This window comes from Drosophila subpulchrella, unplaced genomic scaffold (genome assembly GCF_014743375.2).
Source record: "Drosophila subpulchrella strain 33 F10 #4 breed RU33 unplaced genomic scaffold, RU_Dsub_v1.1 Primary Assembly Seq48, whole genome shotgun sequence".
Lineage (NCBI taxonomy): Eukaryota > Metazoa > Arthropoda > Insecta > Diptera > Drosophilidae > Drosophila > Drosophila subpulchrella.
In genome coordinates this window covers 1,056,695-1,076,476 of record NW_023665685.1, presented here as the reverse complement: position 1 = coordinate 1,076,476, position 19,782 = coordinate 1,056,695, and positions in this window count along the sequence as shown.

Sequence of the window (19,782 nt, the reverse complement as noted above, 5' to 3'; positions counted from 1 at the left end):
TTCTAGCTGGTTAAGTAGGGGATCAGATATTAGTGTAATGTCCCTCCTATTTCTAGTGATAAAAGTTGTTCCAGATGAATAGATTTGATTGAAGGAGATAGTCGTAGAGTAACTGATTCCTATGATGTGACGAATGTGTTCGTATAGCTCCAGTCTGTTCGTGGTGAGGTCGCCTACGATAAACTGTGAAATACGATGAGCGTTGATGTGTGTCTTTGTAAGAATGCAGGTTCTGGTTTTAGCCTTACCCTTGGTGTAAAATAGCTTGTATAGGGGGGTTTATAGGCCACAGATGTTGTAACCAACAATCCATGGCTCTTGAATGAGGACTACGAGGAGGGCAGCGGATGCTGCCTTGCTGTGGTGCAGATTAATCTGTAGAAACTGCACTATCTTTCTGCGCTATGTCTTAAAGAACAGTGCACGTGTCCTGAGTGCACAGCTGCTTCAGGCTTTCGGTTAGCTCTGAGTCAGTTGACACGTACCCTATATGGTTGGCCTCCTCGGGTTCATACGATGCGCAGGCAGCCAGGTTGTCTGCGACTAGCTTGTCCGTGTTGTAGATGCGAAGCCGTCCAACCGTCTGTCGGAAGCTCCGGGTTAAACCTAGTCAGCAGGCTGAGAATTGCCTCTGGCTCCGAGGGTTCAGACGGCAGCCACACCCTCGCTCTCGGTCGAGACGGGATTTCTGCAGCCTCGCAATCTGCCAGCTTGGCCTCGGGGTAGACCTCGCCAACCTTGTTGATGGTAGCCTTGTAAAGCGCTGCCGATCTTTCGTCCTCACAGGCGATCAACTTTACATTGCCCTGGTACCACCCTGCATCTGTGGAATCGGGTGGCGGACCTTGGTTTTCGTCCAGCACCGCCTTCATCGCTCTGGTTGACGACGTCAATGATCTTCCGATCCTTTACCACTTCCGAAAAGGATCTCGACCATGTGCCGCGGTTGGTTGTCTTACCCTTTTTGCTCGCTGGTTGCGCTGCTTCCATCGACCTCTCTCGGTTATTGCTATTGCTGGTGGTCATAGCGCTGTCGAAGTCTAGGATTACTGCCTTTGCCCAGGCTATGTCCTCTTGGATTTTTAGGTAATCCAATTTTGACGTCTGATCCTCACGTATGGGGTTGGTGGCAAGCCGTTTGAGGATACGGAATGCTTTCTTGCTTTCTAGAGGTCCTGCCTGGTTAGGTGGTGTCCTCTTGAACACCTTGGCCTTGGTGTTCACCACAAGACCGGCTTTGACGCCCCGGTCAGGTTGGAGTAGCTGGTTAGCCACTCCTACGCTGGTGGGTGGCTTGGGCTGGTCTTTTTGGTGTGTTGGGCTTTCACGGATGCATTGTTCGCTGGCCTTGGCAGGGGTTGAAGTCACATGGACTTGGGCTTTCGGAGCAGTGTTCTTGCTCGTATTATCGTCGCTGGTTGCGAGTCCCGACTTTTTAAGAGTGTCGGGCTCTTGTTTGGTGTTGTTGTTGTTTTTCTTGTTGTCTTGTTGTTGTCTTAGAACAGGCGGTCGCCACTTGCCTGAGATCACCGTTTGAGACTGACTTATTTGTTGACTCGGGCTCCCAGCCAGATTGACTCTCGGCACAGTACGAGTGACGCCTTAGTCCAGCCCGGGGTGAGATGAGTGTTATGTGGGTAGAGAAGAGGTGAGTCGGAGGCGGCACCACAAGCGCGACGTCGATACTGCTACGGCGCAGATACCCGCTGACTGCCCGGGGCTACTTATTTACGCTTAATGTTGGGGGCTTGGCGGGAGCCGGGCCGTGTCCATCTTCCACGCTTATTCGTAGCTTCCCTGGAGAACCAGGGCGCTCGCTATCCGCAACCTGCGACCCATTCGGTAGCCTTCAGTTCGGCGCCCTCCAAGCCATCCCACTAGCTTTTTGGCCGACACATGTCCATAAAGTGTACACTTATTTGCCACCCTCACCACCATGTGACAATACTGATCACGTGACCTTATTATTATGAGCAATTAATATTCAACAGGTGTTTTTGTGTACGTGAGAAAGGTTGCTCATTTTCCCAACATCCCCATGTGACAATATTGATCATGTATCCTTTTCTCTCACTATGGGCAATGAATAGTCAAGATTCTTATCTTAGAGGAATATGACCGATCAAGTTGCGGAACGATGTGATCACGTATCCTTTTGCCTCATTATCACAGGTGTTGTTATTTACTTAAGATAGGTCGCACACCCAAAATATCTAAGGATTGTTATCTTAGAGGAAACTGTTCGATTATGTTGGGGAATAATTGATCCTGTGATTGTGAAACTAATTAAGAAATAAAAGGAACCCCAATAATATAAGTATCAGAAGTTAATTATTCTCAGGTGTGGGAATATTTTCAAACACACATTTATGTTTCCGCCCCAGAACGTTAAACTGGTAAATTTTCTAAGATTCCCTCTTTTCCACAAATGGGTCATATACATGTCATAAAACGGATTCAAGCAAGAGCTACCCGAACATGCGCACCTGTCCATTACCTCTCCGCAATACGAGATATACATGCACAATAATAAGATCATGGACCTCACGCCAACGCACAGGCTGACTGCTGGCTCAAACACATCCCATATCAGGGGATGATATCACGACCGCGAAACAACTTTCCATTTTCCATATCTGTAATTTTAACAGATAAGAAGAACAGAACAGAAGTTTAGTTTGTAGCATAACAATATGTTTATTCATTTATATCTTTTATATTTATATTATATCACATGTTGTATGCACAATGTTGCCCCTAAGATGTGTTTCAGAATATGAAAACCGGTTTCCCTTAAACCTGTTTAATGAGGAACAACCCATTTCTTCAATATTAATGAGCTGACAATTCCAAAAAAACGAATGTAGAAATCGTATCTCTTTCACACCTTGCAAATAATTTTTTCTTCCGTTTGTAATTGTTCTTAGATTCTTTCGAGATTACAAAAAACTGTTTTGTCCAATGCTCTCAAAAAATTTTATGATTTTTATTGATTAACCAAATTGCAGTCTATCGAGATTTTGTATTTAGCAAATTAAAAGCATATGGTGGTTACATTCAAAAATTTTTTTTCAAATCTGGATCTCTTTTGAATACAATTCCAATTTTCTTTATTGTTATATATATCGAAACATTATCTATCAACATTTTCCTAATGTTAATTAACTAGTTATGCTAGTCCGTTTAAAGGGTTATGTTCAAATAAACGATCATGTATGAGGAGACAAATAGCTTGGGTATTTTCATGACTTGGTGTCCCCAATTTTATGGCAATTCTCACATCAATAGGACCGGTTTTCTCTGATTCGTTTTATATGAAAGGTCAACCACAATAATAGGGGACTTCAATTTAAATTCATAAAAAGTTAAAAATGGTTGTGATTCACGGTTATATTAGGTTGTCAATTAAGTCCTGCGGTATTTTTATTGAATTTTCAATTGTTCATAGAATAGGTTACAATAATGCGATTAAAGTTAAATATGCGCCGTTTTTTTCCATGACGCGTTCCCAACGAGATGTCAACTTCATAATGAAGAAGAACTCTCCTCGCAGTCAATCCAGGCTTGGCCACCGTCTGGGCCGCTTCACTTCTTTTCGACCACGGCCGTTTGCCCCTTACGTTGTCGTAAGTGACCCACTTTTCATCGTCAGTCACCATACGCTTCAAAAACGGGTCGATTTTGTTGCGATTCAGATACGATTCGCACGCGTCGATACGGTCAAAGATTTTTTTGCGTCAATTCGTGTGGCACCCACATATATAGCTTCTTAGTGACTCCTAGCAATAACTTACGAACGACAAATAAGAAACAACAATCAATCCAATATGTGTTAGCGCGTGAAAAAATGTTTCCAAAAAGGTATAGCTTGACCCAATGCGACGAATAAAACTAAAACTACGCGATTGCAGCGACAACTAGCGAAAATACCGCAAAGACCTTCTTGACAACCTAATATATTCTTTATCAGGATCTGTTCTATCCCTTTTTTCTAACAGAGACCTTTTGATTGTTTTTGGTGACTTTAATCTCCCTGATATTTCTTGGTCTTCTCCTACTGACTCACTTGTCGCTATACCCTTATCCGTCTATGATTTTGTAAATGGCCTTTTAGAATTATCGTTACAGCAAGTAAGCTTTATACGGAATTCATTAAATAGACAACTAGATCTTGTGTTTGTTTCAGACCCGTCTGAAGTCACGGTATCTAGAATTGACGCTCTTGTTGTACCTGAAGACCGATATCATCCAACATTGGAATTGACAATCTGCCTCCCATGCGTTGATACCCTCTCTCCTTAAGTTCCTCAAACTAAAATGAGATGTTTTCGAAAATGCGACTATAAAAAACTTAACGATATGATTTCTCAATATAATTGGACAGACTTGTACAATTGTACGAATATTGAAAGTGCCACTGAACTATTCTATATAGTGTTAAATACTTTTTAATGAATGCGTTCATGATAGGCTTCCTTCAAAGCTAAACAGGCCTCCTTGGTTTACCAATGCGCTACAAAGACTTAAAAACCTCAAAACAAACACCTATAAAAGTATAAAAAATCGGGTAAGCCATCGGATTTTCGAAATATGTGGTGACTCGATCGGATTTTAGTGCTCTCAATAGTCATTGCTATTCTATGTATTTAAGTCGATGTAAATTCGAATTTTCAAATGATCCGAAGCAGTTTTATAACTTTGTTAATGCCAAGCGTAAGTCGTCGGCATTACCTTCATCGGTACGTTTTAACTCAATGGAGGCATCGACGGATTCTGAAATTGCTGATTTATTTGCCGAGTTTTTCAAAAACTACTTATAGTTCGGCTGCTAGGTCAAATTTTAACTACCCTAGTCCCTTAAATAGGGCAAATTGTATTTTTACCCCTGAAATTACGGAAAGTTCTCTCTTAAGAGACTTAGCCCAACAACGCCAACTTATTCTCTCGGTCCAGATGGACTCCCCGGGTGTGTGCTTAAGTTTTGTGCGTCAGCCATATGTAAACCTATTGTTAAACTTTCTAATTTGTCTATTTTATCATCAGTTTTTCCTACTATCTGGAAGGACTCTTTTATCATTCCACTTCACAAAAAGGGTGCGAAGGCGGATGCCCAGAATTACAGAGGTACTTCCAAACTGGCGGCAATTCCTAAAGCACTTGAACGTATTATTACTTCTCATTTGCAACATTTATGTTCCTCGCTAATATCACCGTCTCAGCATGGTTTTGTTAAGCGTAGATCGACCACCACCAACCTTCTTAAATTGTCATCTATTGTAATTAATGGATTTAAGAAAAAATTGCAGACTGACGTTATATATACAGATTTTAGTAAGGCATTTGACTCTGTCAACCATTCTCTTCTATTATTCAAATTAAATCAGCTTGGGTTTCTATGTAATCTATTAACTTGGATTTCAAGTTATTTGAATGGTAGGACTCAGAGGGTTATATTCTAGAACGCTGTTTCAAAATTGATCTACGTGACATCTGGAGTGCCTCAGGGAAGTCATTAGGGTCCTTTGCTGTTTACTTTGTTTATTAACGATCTTCCCTCTACCATAACACATTCTCGTGTACTAATGTATGCTGATGATGTTAAGCTTTGTTTATCATATATTGATATAGCGTGGGGTTTCAACTTACAGTCAGATATTGATTGTTTTCAGGGATGGTGTGAGTACAACCTTTTAAATTTGAACTGCCTTAAATGCAACGTTATGACTTTTTATAGGGGTACTCCTACTTTTGTTAGTTACTCTCTTCAAAATACGTCACTCGACCGAATATATTCAGTTAATGACTTAGGCGTTCTTCTGGACCCAAAACTTAAATTTGACTGTCATATAATGTCCACTGTCAACAAGGCCATGAGTGTTCTTGGGTTTATAAAGCGTTGGTCAAAAGAATTTGATGACCCTTATACAACCAAATTACTATTTACCTCCCTTGTCCGTCCTATTTTGGAATATTGTTCTTCGGCTTGGAGTCCACAATATCAAGTGCAAGTGAGTCGGTACAAAAAAAATTTCTTCTTTTTGCCCTTCATAGTTTGAACTGGGATCAAAACGTAAGGCTACCTTCCTATCAGAGAAGATTACTATTGCTTAATTTACCTACACTTGTAAATCGTAGAACAATGCTTGGTACTATTTATATGCAAAATCTTATTAGAGGTGATATTGATTCTGTAGAACTTGTAAACCGCCTAACTTTCAATGTCCCTGCTAGACTAACACGAAATTATTATCCCCTAAATTTGCCACGATGTACATCAAATTTTTGTCTGCACGAGCCCTATCGCGTTCTATGTAATAATTATAACAACCTTTACCATTTAATTTGCACTTCAACTTCTATCCCGGTATTAAAAACTAATATTTTAACTCATTTGCTTAATTCTTAGTTGCTTCTTTTATTTTCATTTGTGTCCTCTCTCTATTTGTTTTTTGTATCTTCCTCGCGAACTCGAATTTTTGCCCAAATTGATAAAAGGGCCCCGCGCGTAACAAGCACGTGCTTGGTGTTGTTGGTCCACTTGTTTGTACTGCTCGTAGTGCATCAACGTCCATCAAATATCACTAGCCGAGTCGATCTAGCCATGTCCGAGCAAGGCCTGAGCAAGGGCCCGTCGACATAGCCTTGGTTCAAGAGCCATGGATTGGCTCGGCCAATATCTTGGCCGGACTAAGGTCCTCAAACTACAATACATTCTACTCACCAACGGTAATCAGGAACAGAAGCTCCGTCATTGTGCGGAAGAGTATCAATGCTAAACTTATGCCTCATTACTGCTCTGATGACTTGACTACTGTGATGCAAGAGAGCTACATGGCACACGACAGACCGGCGCCACCAGACAAGCTGAGCAGCTTGGTGGAATTTGGCTCGAAGGATGACCAACTCCTCATTGGTGCAGATGCCAATGCACACCACAGCGTGTGGGGTAGCTCCAAGATCAACGACAGAGGTGAGTCACTCTTAGACTTTATTCTATCTACTAACTTACACTGGTCGGCATAAGTATTTTGACAAAACAAAAGTTTAGTATACTCAGAATTTGAACTAACTTCTTGTAAACTTTTTTCATCAATGGAAAGGTTATTTAAATGCCGTTTGAATGATACAATACATTTTTTAACCCATTCAGTATTTATTGAAAAGGACGAATTTGTGTAAATCTACTTTTTAACCTTTTTCCTCGACTTTAAAACTTAAATTTTTTGATGCAAAAAGTTTTTTCAAACAAAAATAATAGTAACTGCAAAAATAATTTTTCAAAAATATTTTTGCCTATATTTTTTATGATTTTTGAAAATGTATAGAAACATGATTTTGAGCCATATTTTTCTTTTTTTCATATAAATTTTTTTCCGACATTGTCACCTTTAAAAAATCATAAAAAATATAAGTAAAATGATGTTTGAAATATTATTTTTCCAGTTACTATTATTTTTGTTTGAAGAAACTTTCTTTTTTTTTGTTTAAAAAGTAGCTGTTTACACAAATTAGTCCTTTCCAATAAGCACTGAATGGGTTAAGAAATGTATTATAACATTCAAACGGCATTTATATTACCTTTCCATTGATGCCAAAGTTTACAAGAAGTAAGTTCAAATTATGAGTATATTTAACTTTTGTTTTGTCAAAATACTTATGCCGACCAGTGTATATATAGCAAACGTGGGGGAGGAACACACCGCCGTAGGTCCTACCTCGTCAAACATGATAGATATAACGCTTGTAAAGGGACAGAATACTTTGGTCTCTGAATGAAGGGGCCTTAAAACCCCTTCCTTCTCAGACAATAGGTATGATTTAAAAAGTACTCCAAAGGTCTATAGAAACTTCCGGAACACGAACTGGCAAAAGTTTACAGTAGCAGTACCTTGCTCACTATGTAATAAATCATGTCAAAATAGGGGGTGGGGGTGACCCTTATTAGTCACGCATGGTTGCACACAGGTGTTTTAATGACCTAATTAGCATAATTAAGTAATAAATCATGTCAAAAAAGGGGGTGGTGGTGACCCTAATTAGTCACGCATGGGGGTGTTTCGTCATGTCTTGTCTTGTCTTTTTCTCACCCCAAAGGTGTGTGTGTGTGTGAGGGGTGTTTTGTCATACGTAGGAATTTGTGGTTGCTTAGAGTGATTTTTACCCGAATATGGTGTGTAGGAGTGTGAGAGGGGTGCTTTGTCGTGCGTAGGAATTTGTAAAACGGTATTTAGGCGGAGGAGGAGGAGGAGGGGGAAGTTGTTTTATTATCCGTGGCCGTTTGGTTGATTCAAGTAGGGTTGTAGATGATATCTGTTAATGTAACCTGTCTACGGTCTTGTGGTCAAAAGGTGTTGGTTTGAGGGATATTAGACCGCATACTATTGTGGTGTGAAACAAGCGTGAGTTCGAGATCCTCCCCCTCTTCAGCGAGCATTAGATGAAAAAGTGAGCGTGAATACCAAAAGTATGTTGCTTCTAACTTGTATTAAGTTAAGGGGAGGGTAATCTTAAATGTTTCAATTCTATAGTGGAGGTGGAGGTGGTGGTGGTAGTGGTCCCTAACATAATATACACAACAAGGGAGAACGCTATAGTCGAGTACCTCGACTATCAGATACCCGTTACTCAGCTTAAGGGACCAAAGGGAAATGGAGATATGCAAGCAGCAAAGCGAGATTTAAATGCGCCACCTACCGGCGGAAGACTGATTTAAGCGTTGTGGGCGTTAGGGTAGGCGTGAAAAATTAATTATTCAATAGAATAAGTTAGCCGCGCACTTTGCTCTCTCTGAGCTCCGGCAGTGCTTTTTTCTTTGCCGCTAAGTTCGGCCGGCAACTATTTACATACACACATACACGCGTAAAAACATTTCGCATTGTCTGGCTCTGACGTCATAGCTTTTTTTCTTGGGAGGTTTGTGGGCGTTAGAGTGGGCGTAGCAAAATTTTTTTTGGGTCAATCGGTAGGTATTGACAAGACTAATGCATTTCAGTTAAAATTTTCTATCTGGCATCAAAACTGTAGGAGCCACAGTTTTGGGCGGTTTGTGGGCGTTAGAGTGGGCGTGGCAGTCTACTGAAATAAACTTGCGCTGCGTAAGAAGCTCAGGAATCTGCACGCCAAATCTCAATAGCCTAGCTTTCATAGTTTCCGAGATCTCAGCGTTCATCCGGACGGACAGACAGACGGACAGACGGACAGACGGACAGACGGACATGGCTAGATCGACTCGGCTAGTGATCCTGATCAAGAATATATATACTTTATGGGGTCGGAAACGCTTCCTTCTGCCTGTTACATACTTTCCGACGAATCTAGTATACCCTTTTACTCTACGAGTAACGGGTATAAAAACAAACAACAGTCAAAAACGTTTTTATTCGAATAAATGTAACCTATAATTGTAAATAAAACAAGTGAAATTTAGATTTAACAGAACAAACATCTCTTTTATTTAGGGGTTAATGTTAAAATTTAAGAAAATGTATTAACCAAATATTACAATTCAGAACATTATAAAATTTGTATTTAACATAACAATTACAAAATTTTCTTGGAATTACATTAAATTTGCTTTCTTTCTTCTATATTTAGTGGTATAGTTTGATTATAGTAATCCATACCACCCTCTAATCTATAAACTTTATTGTCATCATTATCTTCATCTGAATTAAACGATATAGTTTGAACATAGTTATCTATACCACCCTCAACAATAGTTTCATCATCACTAGATGATCTTGGAATACATGGTTCCGGACTATCAACATCATAAAGGATTACATCGTGGTTATAATTAGCCCATCTCCGATCTGTGATCCGCCGTTCGCGATCCGCCGTCCGCGCATGCGCACCGCTGCCAAGTTATAAAAGTGTTGTGAGGAGTTGAATAACTCCCCACAAGTCTGAGCAGCAGCAGCAGCAGATGGCCGGCCGCTCACCAGATACGCGTCGAATTCGCGTAGTGACGGCGCGGCGAGGAGAGAGTTTGGAGACCAAGGAGCGGAGAACGAGAGAGTTTGGAGACAAAGGATGGAGAACGAGAGAGTTTGGACACCAAGGATAGAGAACGAGAGAGTTTGGAGACCAAGGATGGAGATCAGGAGAGTTTGGAGACCAAGGAGCGGATAATGAGAGAATGGAGACTTGGGGGGCAGAGCAAGAGTGCCGTGTGCAAAAGGCGATAACAGAACTCCACGGGACTTTGGACTCTGTAGTGAACTTTGGACCGGGAGAAGAAGTGACATATCTCGGCAGTGGCGCGGCACACAGGCGAGCCACAAGCATCACGGGAATCAGCGGGACGGCAGCTGTGGGCAGAGCATCGGTTGGAAGCGGTACGTGAAGGACAAGTGGGTCAACCAGGGTGCACGGACTTTGGACCCGGAGTGGAGAGATCCAGCGGGCCGTGAGCAAAAGGGAAATAACGGTTCCCGGAGGTCCTATATAAGGCCGCAGAGCGCTGGCAGCTGGATCAGTCGATCACGAGGAGTCAAACCTTCAAGATCAGTTAAAGTATCAAGTGAGCAGTCAGTCAAGCAAGTAATCTACGAGGGAGCCACAACCAAGCGAGTCATCGGAAGCAGCACCGTGGGAAGCATACAAGGAGCAAGATCGCCACGTCGAGACGTTCGGGATTGGGACATCAGGAATCTCCGAAAAACACAAGTGGCTGAGTTCCGGAAGGCATCACACGGCTAGGTCAAGGCGTTTGTTTTCCAACTTTGTCACGACCACACCCTGGCGAGTCGCCCGGCGGGTCTGTCAGAGACAAGCGAAACAGGCCAACGACGAAGAACCGTCAGCTTGGGAAGGAAAGTTGTCTGAGACCCAGCGTACCTTGCCCGACCAAGCAAGACCTGGCGTGACGGACGAGCGGTGGATCGATTTGCGGTTTCAAGAGGCGTTCGCCTGGAGAGCCCTGCGATTACCGGCGAAGTTCCCGAACAGCAACCGCCCAACTCCCCGAGTGCCAAAACATCAAGCTACAGGTCAGGAGACAGCGCAGAGGACATCGGTAGCGACGCCAGCAGACATTACCGTCAGCCACGTCACCATCGCCGCGCGGAGCTCAGTAGGGAGCGCAGAAGCGTAGCTGACGTCAAGCATTAGGGTGAAGCCGGGTGTAACGTTCGTACTCGCTAGGCGTAAAGCAAAGTGGTCGGCTAGGCAGCCTCCTGGCGTTAGCCTTGACTGTCAGCGCGATCTGACAGTCAAGGCTAGCGGGACCGTCCGGGACAGAGCAAGGGACAGCTATTGCCTCGAAAGGCGTTGGCCTGGAGAGCAAAACTTGTTCACACTAGTCTGAGAACGGTGACGCTTCCCTAAGCCCACAAGGCCGAATTCTCTGCGAGTCTAAGGCGCGACAAGCGACCTCGATGCAGCGCGTCGGCAAGCGAGCAGAGGCGGCCACTAAGAGCGTCCCGAGACACAGGAGCCAGCGGACGTCGAGTCAACGCGTCGACAAGCCAGGAAGAGGAGCACTAGCAGCCGGCGGGACCAGAGCAAGGAGATACCGAAGCCAGCCCAGCCACACACCCGCTGTACTAATACCATGAGAATAAATCCCACTGTTACCATTTGAACCCTTTGTTTTCTCATTGATCTACGGGGCAGTCACGTCATATAAATTTGGTGGGACAAACACACAATCTCCTGAGCTAGCCGCACGAATCTCGTAGCGAGCAGACAACAAAATCAGTTCGTTACATCTGGCGCCCAACGTGATTGTCCCAACAGTGAGAACAGCACAATAAAAATGGGAAAGAAGTGGATTTACCGCCTTAAGAAGGAGGACTTCGCCCATGTCGCACATAGGCTTAATGTCGCCCTGGAGGGCAGGCTAGGCGACATGAGGAAGGCACTGTCGGAATACTACTCAGAGACAGAGTCGTTCACAACTCGTCGACATCTGGGCCGAGCTGGAAGCAACATACCACGACAGAGCCGGCCCAAGCATTAAGTTAACGAACGCTGAAGGAGACAACCTGGTGGCAAGCCTGAGCATTGAAAACATGCAAAAAGAGGCCCACAGGAGAGAGTCAGGCAAAGATAAGAAAACAGCAGCGCTGACCCCGAGACCAAGCCAGTCGGACTATGCAAAGGTCGCTAAACAGGTCCGCGAATGGTCGTTCAGGTTCGACGGGGCGGAAAAACCATTTGAGTTCCTGGAGCAGGTAGAATGGTCCGCCAACACGTACGGCTTGGACCTTGATATGATCCCTCGAGCGATGCCGGACTTGCTTGAAGGAAAGGCTTTGAAATGGTTAATCGCCAATAACAAGCAATGGAGAACCTGGGCAAAGTTCATAGAAAGCTTCCACACCTATTTTCTGCCAAGAGATTTCTTCACCAGGCTGGCGGACCAGGTCCGGCAACGGAAGCAAGGCTTCAGCGAGTCGTTCAAGGACTACATGATCGACATGCAGACGATGGTGAGGCCACTTAACTGTTCTACGAAAGAGTCGTTAAGGGTCATTAAAAATAACTGCACCACAAGCATACGGATTTTCTTGAGAGCATACAAAGTGTCGGACCTTGATATGCTAATGATCCTAGCCGATGAGTACGAAGAAATTGAAAAGGAACGGGAAGTTTTCGCACAGGAGAACAAGTTCTCAAAGACCAAGTCGGCATCACCAACGCAGGTGACATGCAGAAGATGCGAGGAGACAGATAACCAGGACACACGAGGAAATGACCAATGGTCACCACCACAACAAACCAGACGACAGCAGGCAACAGACGCACCACGCGGAGGCCATTGGACACCACCCCCACAGCAACAGAGACAGCCAAACAATACCTTGTGGAGGCCGCCAAGTAACACACAGAGGCCACAAGATGCCACCCATATCACAGACCCACAGGAGGCCTGTCGGAAATGCAGTGGGAACGGACACTGGGCTAGAGGATGTCGAAACCAGCGGATGTTATTTTCCTGGATATGCGGCAAGGTGGGTATCAGGAGCGTCGATTGCTGCCAACGATCGGGAAATGGCCAGCGATCTCAGCCGCAGAGATGCGAACGGGGATCGCACAATGCCACCTCTCCAAACTAACGGGCAAGCTAATCGAGGAGGAGCAGCAGTTGTCCGCAGCTGTGATGATTGGTGGGAACAGCTACAAAGTCACAATCGACACCGGAGCAACGGCAAGCTTCGTAAGCGAAGAATTGGGGGACAATATTGCTGCTCTAGGAAGGATTACAAGGACGAGAAGGCAAGTTAGGTTGGCAGATGGAAGGTGCGGCGGAATTGATGCGCAGCTCGAGGTGGAGGTCAAATTCGGCAACAAACAAGTGACCCGGAGTAATGGATCCATTAGTGTTGGGATGGAACTTCCTGAAACAAGTCGGAACCGAGATAAGGTGTGCTGGACACGAGATAATAATACCAGCCAGGAACCGACACAATGGATGGTTCGAGGAGAAGCTATCAGTAGCAGTCGTTCTAAAAGTAAACGAGTTGGACGATACTACAGCATTCCTTGAAGCAGAGCTGGCAGACTTCAGCACAATGACGGGAACATCGAATATGGCAGAACACCAGATCAAAATGAAGGATGACAAGCCAATTAAGCAGAGATACTACCCCAAGAACCCAAAAATTCAAGGAGAAATCAACGCAAAGGTGGACGCCAGGCAAGTGGAGACTGTGTGTCGACTTCAGACAGATCAACGCGAAGTCAGTGAAGGATGTCTACCCAATGCCCCGCATAAACTACATCCTAGGTCAACTAAGGGAAGCGCGGTACATCAGCAGTTTGGACCTGAAAGATGGATACTGGCAAATCCCACTGGAAGAGAGTAGCAGGCAATATACGGCGTTCACGGTACCAGGCAAAGGTCTGTTTCAGTGGAGGGTAATACCGTTCGGACTTCACTCGGCGTCGGCAACGTTTCAGCGAGTTTTGGTCCAATTAATTGGCCCCGAGATGTCACCTCACGCATTCGCTTACCAGCATGACATAATAGTGATCGGTCACGCGCTGGAAGAACACAAAAGAAACCTGAGAGAAGTGTTCCGGTGTCTAAAGGAGGCAAACCTGAGGCTGAATCCAGAAAAATGCAAGCTCTTTAAGAAGGAATTGCTGTACCTGGGACATCGAGTGCCTAGCGAGGGAATAGGAACAGATCCAGAAAAAGTAGCCGCCATCGCCGAACTGGAACCGCCATCGGCCGTCAAAGAGCTCCGGCAATTCCTGGGAGTAGCGTCGTGGTACCGCCGATTTGTACCAGATTTTTCCAGAATCGTCAAACCCCTGAATGACCTGCTGCGCAAAGGCAGTAAGTGGGAGTGGACACCAGAGCACCAGATGGCGTTTGAGGCAAGACTCGTGGCAGATGCGGTGCTAGCATGCCCGAACTTCAGTAGAACTTTCATCCTGCAAACAGACGCCAGCGACTACGGCATCGGAGCAATACTGACCCAGGACACCGAAAAGGGCGAAAGAGTAATCTCCTATTCGAGCCGAACACTGAACGGCGCGGAAAAGAACTACTCAACAACGGAGAAGGAGTGCTTGGCGATCGACTGGGCGATCCGGAAGCTCTGGCCATATCTGGAAGGTTACCACTTTAAGGTAGTAACCGACCACATGACCCTGAAGTGGCTCAACAGCATCGAAAGCCCTTCAGGAAGGATCGCCGGATGGGCCCTGGAGCTACAACAGTACGACTTTGAGATAGCGTACAGAAAGGGTCAGCTAAACATGGTGGCCGACGCATTATCAAGACAACCACTACCAGAGACGCTACGAGGATTAAAAGAGGCATCGGCAACAATAGCTTCAGGAGGGTGATGCTGGATAAAGGACATGGGCGAAAAGATAAGGACCCAACCGCAGAAGTACCCGGACTATGTTATGGATGGTGAGACACAGTACAGAAACATACCTCACCGAGCAGGCAGTGAAGACGTCGCGTCATGGAAGATGTGCGTCCCAAAGTCGCTACGGGAAACAGTGTTGAGGGAAAACCACGACGCACCGTCCGCGGGTCACGTAGGAAGCCGGAGGACAATTGCACGGTTGGCAGCCCGATACTACTGGCCAGGCATGCATAGAGACGCCCGAGCCCACGTAAGAAAATGCGAGATTTGCATGCGGTTTAAGCCCAATCAAATGCAGGCGGCCGGGAAGATGTTGACCCAAGTGCCGGAGGAACCATGGGCCACGGTATGTGCAGACTTCGTGGGACCCCTACCAAGATCTAAGCACGGGAACCAAATGCTGCTGGTCATGATAGACAGATTTTCGAAACGGACGGAACTGGTGCCCCTGCGCAGTGCGACAGCCGAGTCGCTCAAGAAGGCGTTTAGGGAGCGCATAATCGCAAGGTACGGGGTCCCGAAGGTGGTCATAACGGACAGCGGAGTGCAGCTTGCAAGCCGTATCTTCAAAAGTTTTCTGGCTGAGATGGGTATCAGACAGCAGTTCACCGCACCATACACACCACAAGAGAATCCGACCGAACGAGCAAGCAGAACGGTAAGGACCATGACTGCGCAATTCGCAGGGCAGGACCAGAGAAACTGGGACGAGAAGTGGCCGGAGATTATGCTAGCAGTGAACACGAGCACATCGGAATCCACCGGCCATACACCGGCGTTTTATACCCAGGGCAGGGAACCACGTCTACCCAGCAGCCTATATGATAAGGAAACCTAAGGCACTGGACGAGCTACGGAGACCCCTGTGGAAAATGCCAACAAACTGAGGGAGGTATTCGAGATCGTGCGGCGAAATATGGAAAAGGCCTCCCAGGACCAAGCCAGACACTATAATCTGAAAAGGAGGCAATGGTCACCAGCGGTGGGCGACATTGTGTGGGCCAAGGAACATCACCTGTCCAAAGCGGCTGAAGGATTCGCTGCAAAACTAGCCCCGAGGTACGATGGTAGATTTCGTCTCTCCAGTGATCTGCAAAATTCGCCACACACAGTCGAAGAAAGAAAGGACAGTTCACGTTGGCGAGCTTAAGCAACAACAAAACGAGCAGACAGCAGAAACGTCAGATATCTAACAACAGGTATGAGGCGACAGGATTCAGCGTCGGGCAGTTGCCAGAGTCATCCGAGATTACGCCAGGCGGAAAGGACACTTACGAGGACGACACAAAGACACGAGTAACGATAAGGGATCCACCCGCAAGGCAACAGGTTTCAGCGTCGGGCGCGAGCCAGAGTCAACCGATTACGCCACGTAGAAGAGAGTAAGCGCGGAGGGAGACAAGCAACACAAGTCGCGCATTCCAGACATACACCGTAGCATCCGGAGATTCTATACGGAGCACCGGACGAGCTCGTCTAGTTGTTACCCGTGGAAAGGGGGAGGACGGTGCAGAATCAGATCTACACCGTATCCAGTTGGTCACAAAAGATAGGAACAAGCATCGCACCAACAGTTAACTGGAAAAAAACACGGGCAAACCCTGAAAGGAAAAAAAAGTAAATGCCGGTTCAACCAAAAGTGCAACTCACCACGGGCAGAAAAGCTCTGCTGCAAACGAAGGCCAAACCATTGTACTTGAGGTTGAGGGCAACGAACGGCATAGGCCGGAAGAAGCTGGGAAAATAAAATGGAGAAAACAGATCAGCCAGAAGCCCAGAAGCTGTGCGGGCAGATCAAGAGTTGCAAAATCACCACGAGCCAGGGAAGGGGGCGCCTCGATAGGCGATCGATTGGCACTAGACGATAGTGCGATCGATGGGCACACGAAAATGGAAATATCGGCAAAAGGTGAAAATAGCGCAACGAGCAGGTGGCAACGCCGCACCGTCGGTATCGACAGGCGAATAAACATCGATCACGCACGGATGGTGTGACCAGGCGGAGGAACCAATGAAAGGAGTGGGATGCAGCAATGAGCAGCGAGCTGGGATCGATAGCCCACGAGTATCGATGTCCCAGTGGAGTAATGAAAAATATCGGCGCGGGAGATTCAAGTTGCTACGAGGAGGATGACCAGCGCTGTAGAAACTCAATGGAGTTAAGAGCGTAGAGGAAGCATCGTGGGAACAACGGTCGAGCGCCGCGGGAATCGGAAGGAGCATCACAAGGACTCGAACGCTAGAATATGCAAGGAAACGGCGGAGAGTAGGACCGAGTTTTTTTAATGTTTCCCGAAGTAAGGGGGGAATGTGAGGAGTTGAATAACTCCCCACAAGTCTAAGCAGCAGCAGATGGCCGGCCGCTCACCAGATACGCGGCGAATTCGCGTAGTGATGGCGCGGCGAGGAGAGAGTTTGGAGACCAAGGAGCGGAGAACGAGAGAGTTTGAAAGCAAAGGATGGAGAACGAGAGAGTTTGGAGACCAAGGATGGAGAACGAGAGAGTTTGGAGACCAAGGAGCGGATAATGAGAGAATGGTGACTTGGCGGGCAGAGCAAGAGAGCCGTATGCAAAAGGGGATAACAGAACTCCACGGGACTTTGGACTCTGTAGTGAACTTTGGACCGGGAGAAGAAGTGCCACATCTCGGTAGTGGAGCGGCACACAGGCGTGCCACAAGCATCACGGGAATCAGCGGGACGGCAGCTATGGGCAGAGCATCGGTTGGAGCGGTACGTGAAGGACAAGTGGGTCAACCAGGAGGCACGAACTTTGGACCCGGAGTGGAGAGATCCATAGGGCCGTGCGCAAAAGGGAACTAACGGTTCCCGGAGGCCCTATATAAGGCCGCAGAGCGCTGGCAGCTGGATCAGTCGATCACGAGGAGTCAAACCTTCAAGAACAGTTAAAATATCAAGTGAACAGTCAGTCAAGCAAGTAATCTACGAGGGAGCCACAACCAAGCGAGTCGTCGGAAGCAGCGCCGTGGGAAACATACAAGGAGCAAGATCGTCACGTCGAGACGTTCGGGATTGGGACATCAGGAATCTCCGAATTGAGACACAAGTGGCTAAGTTCCGGAAGGCATCACACGGCTAAGTCAAGGCGTTTGTTTTCCAACTTTGTCACGACCACACCCTGGCAAGTCGCCCGGCGGGTCTGTCAGAGACAAGCGAAAGAGGCCAGCGACGAAGAACCGTCAGCTTGGGAAGGAATGTTGTCTGAGACCCAGCGAACCTTGCCCGACCAAGCAGGACCTGGCGTGACGGACGAGCGGTGGATCGATTTGCGGTTTCAAGAGGCGTTCGCCTGGAGAGCCCTGCGATTACCGGCGAAGTTCCCCGAGTGGCAGAACATCAAGCTTCTGGTCAGGAGACAGCGCAGAGGACATCGGTAGCGACGCCAGCAGACATTACCGTCAGCCACGTCACCATTGCCGCGCGGAGCTCATTAGGGAGCGCAGGAGCGTCGCGGACGTCAAGCATTAGGGTGAAGCCGGGTGGAACGTTCGTACTCGCTAGGCGTAAAGCAAAGTGGACGACTAGGCAGCTTCCTGGCGTTAGCCTTGACTGTCAACGCGATCTGAGCAAGAACCTAGCGAGACCGTCCGGGACAGAGCAAGGGACAGGTATTGCCTCCAAAGGCGTTGGCCTGGAGAGCAAAGCTTGTTCACCCTAGTCTGAGAACGGTGACGTTTCCCTAAGCCCACAAGGCCGAATTCTCTGCGAGTCCAAGGCGCGACAAGCGACCCCGAGGCAGCGCGTCGGCAAGCGAGCAGAGGCGGCCACTACGAGCGTCCCGAGACACGGGAGCCAGCAGACGTCGAGTCAACGCGTCGACAAGCCAGGAAGAGGAGCACTAGCAGCCGGCGGAATCAGAGCAAGGAGATACCGAAGCCAGCCCAGCCACACACCCGCTGTACTAATACCATGAGAATAAATCCCACTGTTACCATTTGAACCCTTTGTTTTCTCACTGATCTACGGGGCAGTCACGTCATATAAATTTGGTGGGACGAACACACAATCTTCTGAGCTAGCCGCACGAATCTCGTAGCGAGCACACAACAGAATCAGTTCGTTACAGTGTAAATAAGGTAATTAGTGCTTCCGGGCATAATCATATAAACATTACGTAGCTCGGTGGCTCTGCCGCTCAGTGAGTGCACTGGAAAAACTATTTCACTGAAGTTTATTATAATAATAAGCAAAAATTTCAAATTGTCTTTGCTTTAATTGACGCTGCAAGTCTAGTACTTTTAGGGCCAATTTTCACCGAGTTGTGTAATAGGCATTTGTTTAGGGCTAAAATAAGTTCATGCAAGTACAGCAAAAGTCTTAAATTCGATGTTCAAATTATGTTCAAGATTTTTAACATATAAATTACTTTTAAAAAAATAATTATTTTATGTTGTTTGGATTTTCAAGAGCATTTATGAAAGCTGAATGAATAATCAATATCACAGTGTCAAAAAATATTTGTAAGTATACCTATTTCTTAACTTTTATTAAGTGTATTTATAGACAATAAATAATTTTATTAAGGTACACTTTAAAAAGTTTTTAAATAGCAAGGACAAGGAATAGATTTGTTATTATTATTATTAATATTATCTATTGCTTCTTATAGTTCAAACTATAAGTTAACGCAGGGTTTTTTATAGAGTTATAGAAGGTGTAGGGCTTAAGCTCGCTTACGATATATACCTAATGGTAGGATAGTTGTTGATTATTATTAGTATTTTACAGCAAATTTTTAGCATAGTAAAGTTCTGTGCAATTGTTATAAATTTAAAAGAGGTGTGAGGGGCGCCCAAAGTTTGATTTTCGGGATTTGGGCAAAGTTCTCATCTATAATTCCACCCGAATTCACCGCTAAGCTATTCCAGTGGCACACCTGTTTGATTTGTCAATAAAAAGCATTAGCTCATCCCAATTTTTCCGAGTGTAG